A 7184-nucleotide genomic window follows, 5' to 3' on the forward strand; every position below is an offset into this window, starting at 1 on the left:
AAATTTACTAATAGTCTTTTTAATTTCTCTATTACCTTCTGCAGCAAAAGGCTCTCCACACACATGCACACACGTATCTAATCAGATCACTCCATCACTTTAATACTTCAATATTTTCCAATAATCAGACTAGGACCATTGGACTTACCATGGTCTTCAGGCTTGTAGCCAACTAGCCTGCCCTCCTCTCCAGGCCAGGCTATGACACTCAGCTGCCATCCAGGTGCTCTCAATTCCTAGGGCACAGCAGGTTCTCAGTTGTTTCAGGATTTCACAGTGTACCCATTAGAATGAAAAAAAAAAAACAACAACCTCTAAAAGTATTATTACTTCCACCAAAAATTTTAGAATTTTCCCCTGTGAAAGTTTTATGGACAAATTTTCTTTAATTTCCAAGAAAAGTTGATCACCACAAATTAAGTATATGTGGCTATGTATCGAAAGTATAGCACTCATTTTTCTTTAAATTTCTCTTTCAAACTAAACATCATGTGTCACATGGGCAGCTGATCTGTTTTGCCAGTGTAATTCCCCTCCCTGGCCCAGGTCTGAATCCTAGGACACAGGCATCCAACATTCACTTCTGACAAAAAGAGTACCACACTTGCCTTAAGGTTGTTGCAGTGTAACTAGACTGTAAAAGTATAGAAACATATAAAGAAACATAAAATTGAATATTTGGTTATTAAAAATGTTTGCTTCAAAAATAACAAAGAGTACATATTTTTAATTTCAGAAGTAGGTATTAAGTAAATCAAAACATTCCATTTGGAAATAATTACTTTACAGAAAATCAAAATATTTTGCTTGAGTTTTCTTCACAAATAATTTTTCTTTCTCTCAGGAGATATCCAAAGAAATTCAAATGTTTGATTTTATGTAAAAATAGTTGAAACATACTCTATGTATAATCAAATCAATAATGGAGATGAACAATTCCAGGGACCTCTAATATTTTAGGCTTGCTGAAAAAAAATCTTTTCTTGAAAGTTAGGGTCTTACACTGTACTTGGCAGGGCTCTCTAGGGAACAGAATCAACAAGAGATATCTGTCAATAGTAAGAGATTTTATCAGAGTCCCTCACATGACTGTGGGGTTGCACAAGTCCAGGTTCTACAGGCCTGCTACAACCAGGGGCTCCAGTGAAAGTCCACTGAAGGTTCTTTTTATTTTTTTATGCTAAATTTTTTGAAAAAATTATTAATGTTATGAGATCACATGGAATGTTACATTAAAAAAAAATAAGAGGTTCCCATATAACCCCCACCCCCCCCAGTCCCATCATTTTGTAAATTGTATTTTTTGAAGATACATACATCACAAAAAAGGTTACATTATAACAAACATAAGAGGTTCTTCTATGCCCCCATCCCCCACACCACTCTTCCCACACTAACAACCTCCCCCATCATTGTGGCACACTCATCCCACTCAGCAAACACATTTTGGAGTACTGCTGCACCACGTGGATAAGGGTTTACTCTGTAGTTCACACTCTTTTGCAGTACATTCAGTGGGTTATGGCAGGATATATAATGCCCAGCAGCTGACCCTGCAATATCATTTAGTACAACTCCAAAGACCCAAAAAAATGTCCCCTCATCACATTTCTTCTTCCCACTAGGGAGTGGGAAGTTGCCCTCAGCAACTACTGTGGTCACATTGTCCCCATCAATGACACAATTTCTTCTATTAGTAGTCACAAAAGTTTTATAATAGAATATCAGTAAGTCCATTCTAATCCATTTACTCCTCCATTCTGTGGGCCCTGGAATAGTGATGTCCACTCCACCTCTATAACAAGAGGGGGCTTAGATTCCACATGGATAATGGATGCAATTCTCCTTCTTGCAGGTGTAGGCACTCTCAGCTCCCTGGTGTGGTGATTGACCATCTTCACCTCCCTGTTAGCTGACCTGCATTAGTCCAATGAATGAGAGAGTAGGAATTACAACTCTGCTGAGGCTCAGGGCCCAGCTGGCACATGGACAGTCCAGTGATTCAAGTTCCCTGAGCATACACCAATATTAGCACCAACCAAAGGTTCAGTAAAAGTGACGGAAGAGGCATGTGTAGAAAGGCCACATCTGAGTCCAACTCCATCACACTGAGGAACACAAATTCCAAAGTAGGACTCACTGACATGGTACTGAGCTCCACAGCTATCTGCCATGACCATATCCCTGTGGGCCTCTCTAGCCCTCAGGAGAAACAGTACCTGGGGTTGTATCTGCTTTGGCTTTTTCTGGGGTCCTCCTGAGGAGTGTGTAATCGTAACCCCTCTGATGACCTCCTGACTCTTTTTTGAAGATCTTAGCCATATAAACTCATTTATCTTTGCCATTTCCCCCTTTGATTCAAGGTCAAAAAGCAGTTTTTAACACATGATCCTACATGTGGGCTGAGATATTCTCCTGGTCTGAGTTGACCCTTTCATTCAAGGTCTTTTTCTATGTACATCACCAGCTGGTGCCTGGTAGTAATCCCTCAGCACCAGGGAGGTTCATCTCCGGGAATCATGTCTCACCCTGGGGGGAATATCCAATGCATTTACATGCTGAGTTTGGCTTAGAGAGTGGCCACATTTGAGTAACATGGAGGCTCTCAGGAGGTAGCTCTTAGGCACCCTAGGTAGCTCTAGGCCTAGTTCCTATTTCAGGCACACAGACTCATAAGCATAGTCATCAGTATCAGGGGCTCATTGTTGGAAAATCCATCTTTGTTGGTCTTTGCTGTTGCACTTGGGGGATTGTTGCTGTTCCATTGGGGAATGTGATAGAGCTCCCCTGGCTAAGAACTCAGTACTCCCTCAGTTGTCATTTGTAACTGCTATCCAAACATTTTTATGTCCCCTATGACATGCACTGGAGATCCACCTCCCAATCATGTGCCCCCCATTAATAACATCCCACACGAGTGTTCCTCCCCTGCCATAGTTGAACCTCTCTTCCCCTGAAGGTTCTTGATGAGTTCTGGGAGTCGTTAGCTGTCCATAGATGAGTTGGGAAATTCTCACTCAATGCTGGATTCACTTCCCCTTTTAAGGTATTCAACTGATTGGATAAAGTGCCACTAATTGCTGATGGCAATCTCCCAACTGATGTAATTGTAATCAGCTATCTATGATTTACCAGTGCAGTAAAGTCAATGGTGACTAAAGTTCATAAATGCCCTTGCATTACAGTTAACCCAGTGCTTGCTTGACCAAACAACTGGGCACAATTACCTGGCTGAGTTGACACATTAGCCTAAGCATCACACATACTTTATTATGTGGTTCATGAATCAGAAAACATTCAATTCAGAAAATAGAAGGGTGCTCTGGAGAGGAAGTGGAAAAGGGAAAATCATACAAAGATAAGGTGGAAGCAAATGAAGAAATGTTGTTTTTGCTGATGTTGCTTCAGTTTTACATAGGGGGTGCCTTACAACATGGGGAACAGATATATATTGAATAGTATGGTTTGCCTGTCTATTCTGCTAAGCTATCTCTACAGGACCAAAGGAATTTTTATCACCAGGTATTGCTTATCTGCAGCTCTGTAGGATGTGTTCCATTTTCTCAGAAAGTCCCTGGAGGACAATTGTTTTCAACTTCTAGAAAACCCTTCTGGGAAAGGCAGTCTGTTCCCAGCAATGCCCAGTGAAGACAGCCATTTTATTTTACTCAACCAGCTTATGGGATTTTACATCCTTTAGGACATCAGGGTAAGTCTGAATTGAAGAGACATGTATTGTGTGGTATTTTTCTTGTTTAGTAAACCATGACATACAAAAGCATGAAAAAATATATTTGCAATGACTAGGAATTGGCCGCATAACTATTATACTTATAAAGAGCCACACTGACACTCCAGCATGAGAGACTTGATTGTTTTACATGTCTCCCTGGAAATAAAAAACAGCACTGATTTTCTTTCTGAAAGCACTGCACATCACTGCCCCAAACTCTGAATCCACAAGACTGAGACCTCTGGATAGAGACGTGAATATTGCTTTGGTCATACATGAATTACAGAATGAAAAGATATAACCTAATTTCATTAACTGTATCTACCTCTTTTATATAATTAGAGGGAAATATTTGGGTTTTTTTTTTGGTGTAATTTGATTACATTTTTCTTCACTGTCACTGACACAGGATACGTCCTGCCTCACATGTTTAATGAGGTTATTAGCAGCATAAATAGTAACCATCCCAACAGATTTTTCTAGAGCAAGAAAGCAGCTTTGAGCCCTGGAATGTACTGACAGCATCTTCAATAAGGACCCAGTGTCCCTCGATTCTCCTTATATTTTGGCTCTGGTGAGTACCTGAAAGAAGTTTCCTCAGGAGTGATGGACCTCCTTTACTGTGTAAATAATGATCTGAACACAGATATTTGGGATCAGGCTATCAGGGAGCCAGTGAGGTTATTGTAGAACAGGAATTACTCTGGAATTTAATCCATATGTAATGGTTGGATGGGAATCCACCTTATATTAGGATTCTGAGGTCTATTTTGCTATAATGAGTCCCAAGAGGGAGAGAGAAAACATTGGGAAAAATATAAATAGAGATGAGAAATGGAATCACCAGATGAATGGACATGGAAAGACTAACATAGTGCCAGGGGAGAGCCAGAGAAGAGAGGAATTCTGAATATTTGACATTTAAACTGATACTGCAGGAAATGAGTTAAGCAGTGCATGGGATTGGGAGGTGGTGAGTGAGGATAATAGTGTTCAGTTGCAGAGAGAATAACAGTGCTCAGTTGTGTTTGTGTGGTGTTGAAGCTATTGCTTTACCAAGTCCTGACAGAAGGAACCTTTCCTAATGATTTCCTGTGGAAGTTTCTATTTTCTTGGATTAAAAACACCGTCACCTTTATATATATTGGTAGGAAACTTTTCTCATCTTATATATAGTAAGGAGATGATCAGATGATCTAATCCAAGATCCAGAATATAGCTTGAGTTTGTCTTGCACTTTATAACTGGAATAAAGTGGTTCTGTCAGCAGGAACATGTGCACTTAAGAGAAGCTTGACCTAAAAGTTAACTTTCCTTCATTAAAATAATAAGAAACACTTACAGCCACCATTGCACCTCCATTTTCTTACATGCAACGTATGACCAAGTATGTTCTTTTTTTATATAATTTCACATAATTCCATAACATATATTTTGAGAATATAAATATATTCCCAATGCAAACACAGAATATTGAGAAAATTAAACTTAGAGGGAAAAAACATCAGCAGAATGAAAGGCTTTCACACTCTCTTCTTAATTTAATACAATGAATGACTTTAACAGATTTTTCCAATTCAGTATGTTTTAAACAGCACATGCTCAGCTAAGACCTCCTCCTACTTCACCCAATCTCACTTAATCAGCCTCAATATACTAAACCAGCCCCACAAAATCATATAATGCTCAGTCCAGCTTTCATCTTGGGGAGATTGATTTGAGGAAATTAATGTCCTTAGGTCTGCAATGGGCTGGCCTTTGCTAATAAACTATTTTCTTGACATCCTCGTGTCACTGAATTGGTATTATGCAGATGTGGCAAAAGGACTCTCAAGCAATTTCAGTGCTGACAGGGAATTTCAAGCATTAATTCCTGGATACCTGAAAGAGCCATTAATTAAGATTGTAATGAGAAAACAGGTCATTTTCATTTGTTATATTTTAATTTAGGTGCCTGTAACTGTTGGGGAAAAGAAATAAAAATAAAATAATCTCTTAACCCAGAAAACCTGTCCACAAAGTAGAAGAGAAAGAAAAACAATTTTATTATTGAATAAAGCATTTATTGAATAAAATATTAAATCAGAACAGGATGCACCACAGGCAATTCACAAGAGTTTGCAAAGACAGAAAGAAACCTCATGGTTTGTGTGTAGCTAAGCAGATACAACCCTTTACATGCATATTCTCAAGATATTTCTTTATCTTCAGATGAGAGGTAGATTCACAATTTGGAGAAAGGAACAGTCCCCACCACTACCTCCAGGATTTATATTCCTCCTTTACCATAAAAATGGGGGATATTTTGATTGCACTTTATTCAAATGGCTTCCTTCCTTGAGGAGACTCTGTGTTGTGGGGAAATTTGCTATATATACATTTCTAAAGGACAAAGAAGAAGCCATTGCTTACAAGTGTTGGTTTTCTAAAGTAAATAATAAGATGGGAGTCTGAAGGTAGTTTCTTCCCTTATGTTCAATGGAGGAGAGTTTATGTTTAAATTTTGTGTTTTATAACATATAGGCACACAGAGATAAAATTTCAGAAACAAACTCCAGATGATAGTTGTAGAGATTGAAGTGATGGAAGTGTCATCAATAGAGAAAGAGTCAGAGAGTAGTAAAGTGTATCAAAAGAAAAGATAGGAAGTGTTTTAGTTTGCTAATGGGTGCCAATGCAAAAAATACCAGAAATGATTTGGCATTTGTAATGGGAATTTATTAGGGTAAAATTGTACAGTTCCAATGCTGTGTAAATGTCCACATCAAGTCATCATCAGAGATGGCATCTCTCAAAAAGTTGGCTACTAGGAGATCCAGAACTCCTGCCACATCTAAGGGCTAAGTAGCCACTGGCCTCTGCTTTCTCCTCCAGGCTCAGGTTCTCCCCAGCTCATCTGGGAGCAACCAGGCATATGGGTCATCTCTGCTGGGCTACGGCTCTTCACTCTGGGCTGCTCTACTGAGTTCAGCCTCAGCCACTCTCTCAGACTACTGTGGTTCCCTGTCTTTCTGGGCTGTAGGCAATCCTGGAGTCCTCTCTCACATGACAGAGAAAATAGAAGATGTTTTCTCTGTGTGCCTCTGCATGTTTCTCCCATTTATGAAAGACTCCATCAAGAGGGCCCAGATGCACCCTGTTTAAGCCTCACTGAAGAACTTCAGGCAAAGACCCTCCAGTAGGAGGCAGATTTACCTCAACAGATAGAGCGTCCACATACCACATGGGAGGTCCAGGGTTGAAACCCAGGGCCTCCTCACCCATGTGGCAAGCTGGCCCACGCACAGTGCTTATGTATGCAAGGAGTGCCATGCAACACAGGAGTGTCCCCCACGTAGTAGGAGCCCCACTCCCACAAGGAGTGTGCCCTGCATGGGGAGCTGCCCCATGCAGAAAAAAAGTGCAACGTGCCCACGAGTGTCACCACACATACAGAAAGCCAATGCAGCAA

This window comes from Dasypus novemcinctus, chromosome Y, assembly GCF_030445035.2.
Source record: "Dasypus novemcinctus isolate mDasNov1 chromosome Y, mDasNov1.1.hap2, whole genome shotgun sequence".
NCBI classification, from domain to species: domain Eukaryota; kingdom Metazoa; phylum Chordata; class Mammalia; order Cingulata; family Dasypodidae; genus Dasypus; species Dasypus novemcinctus.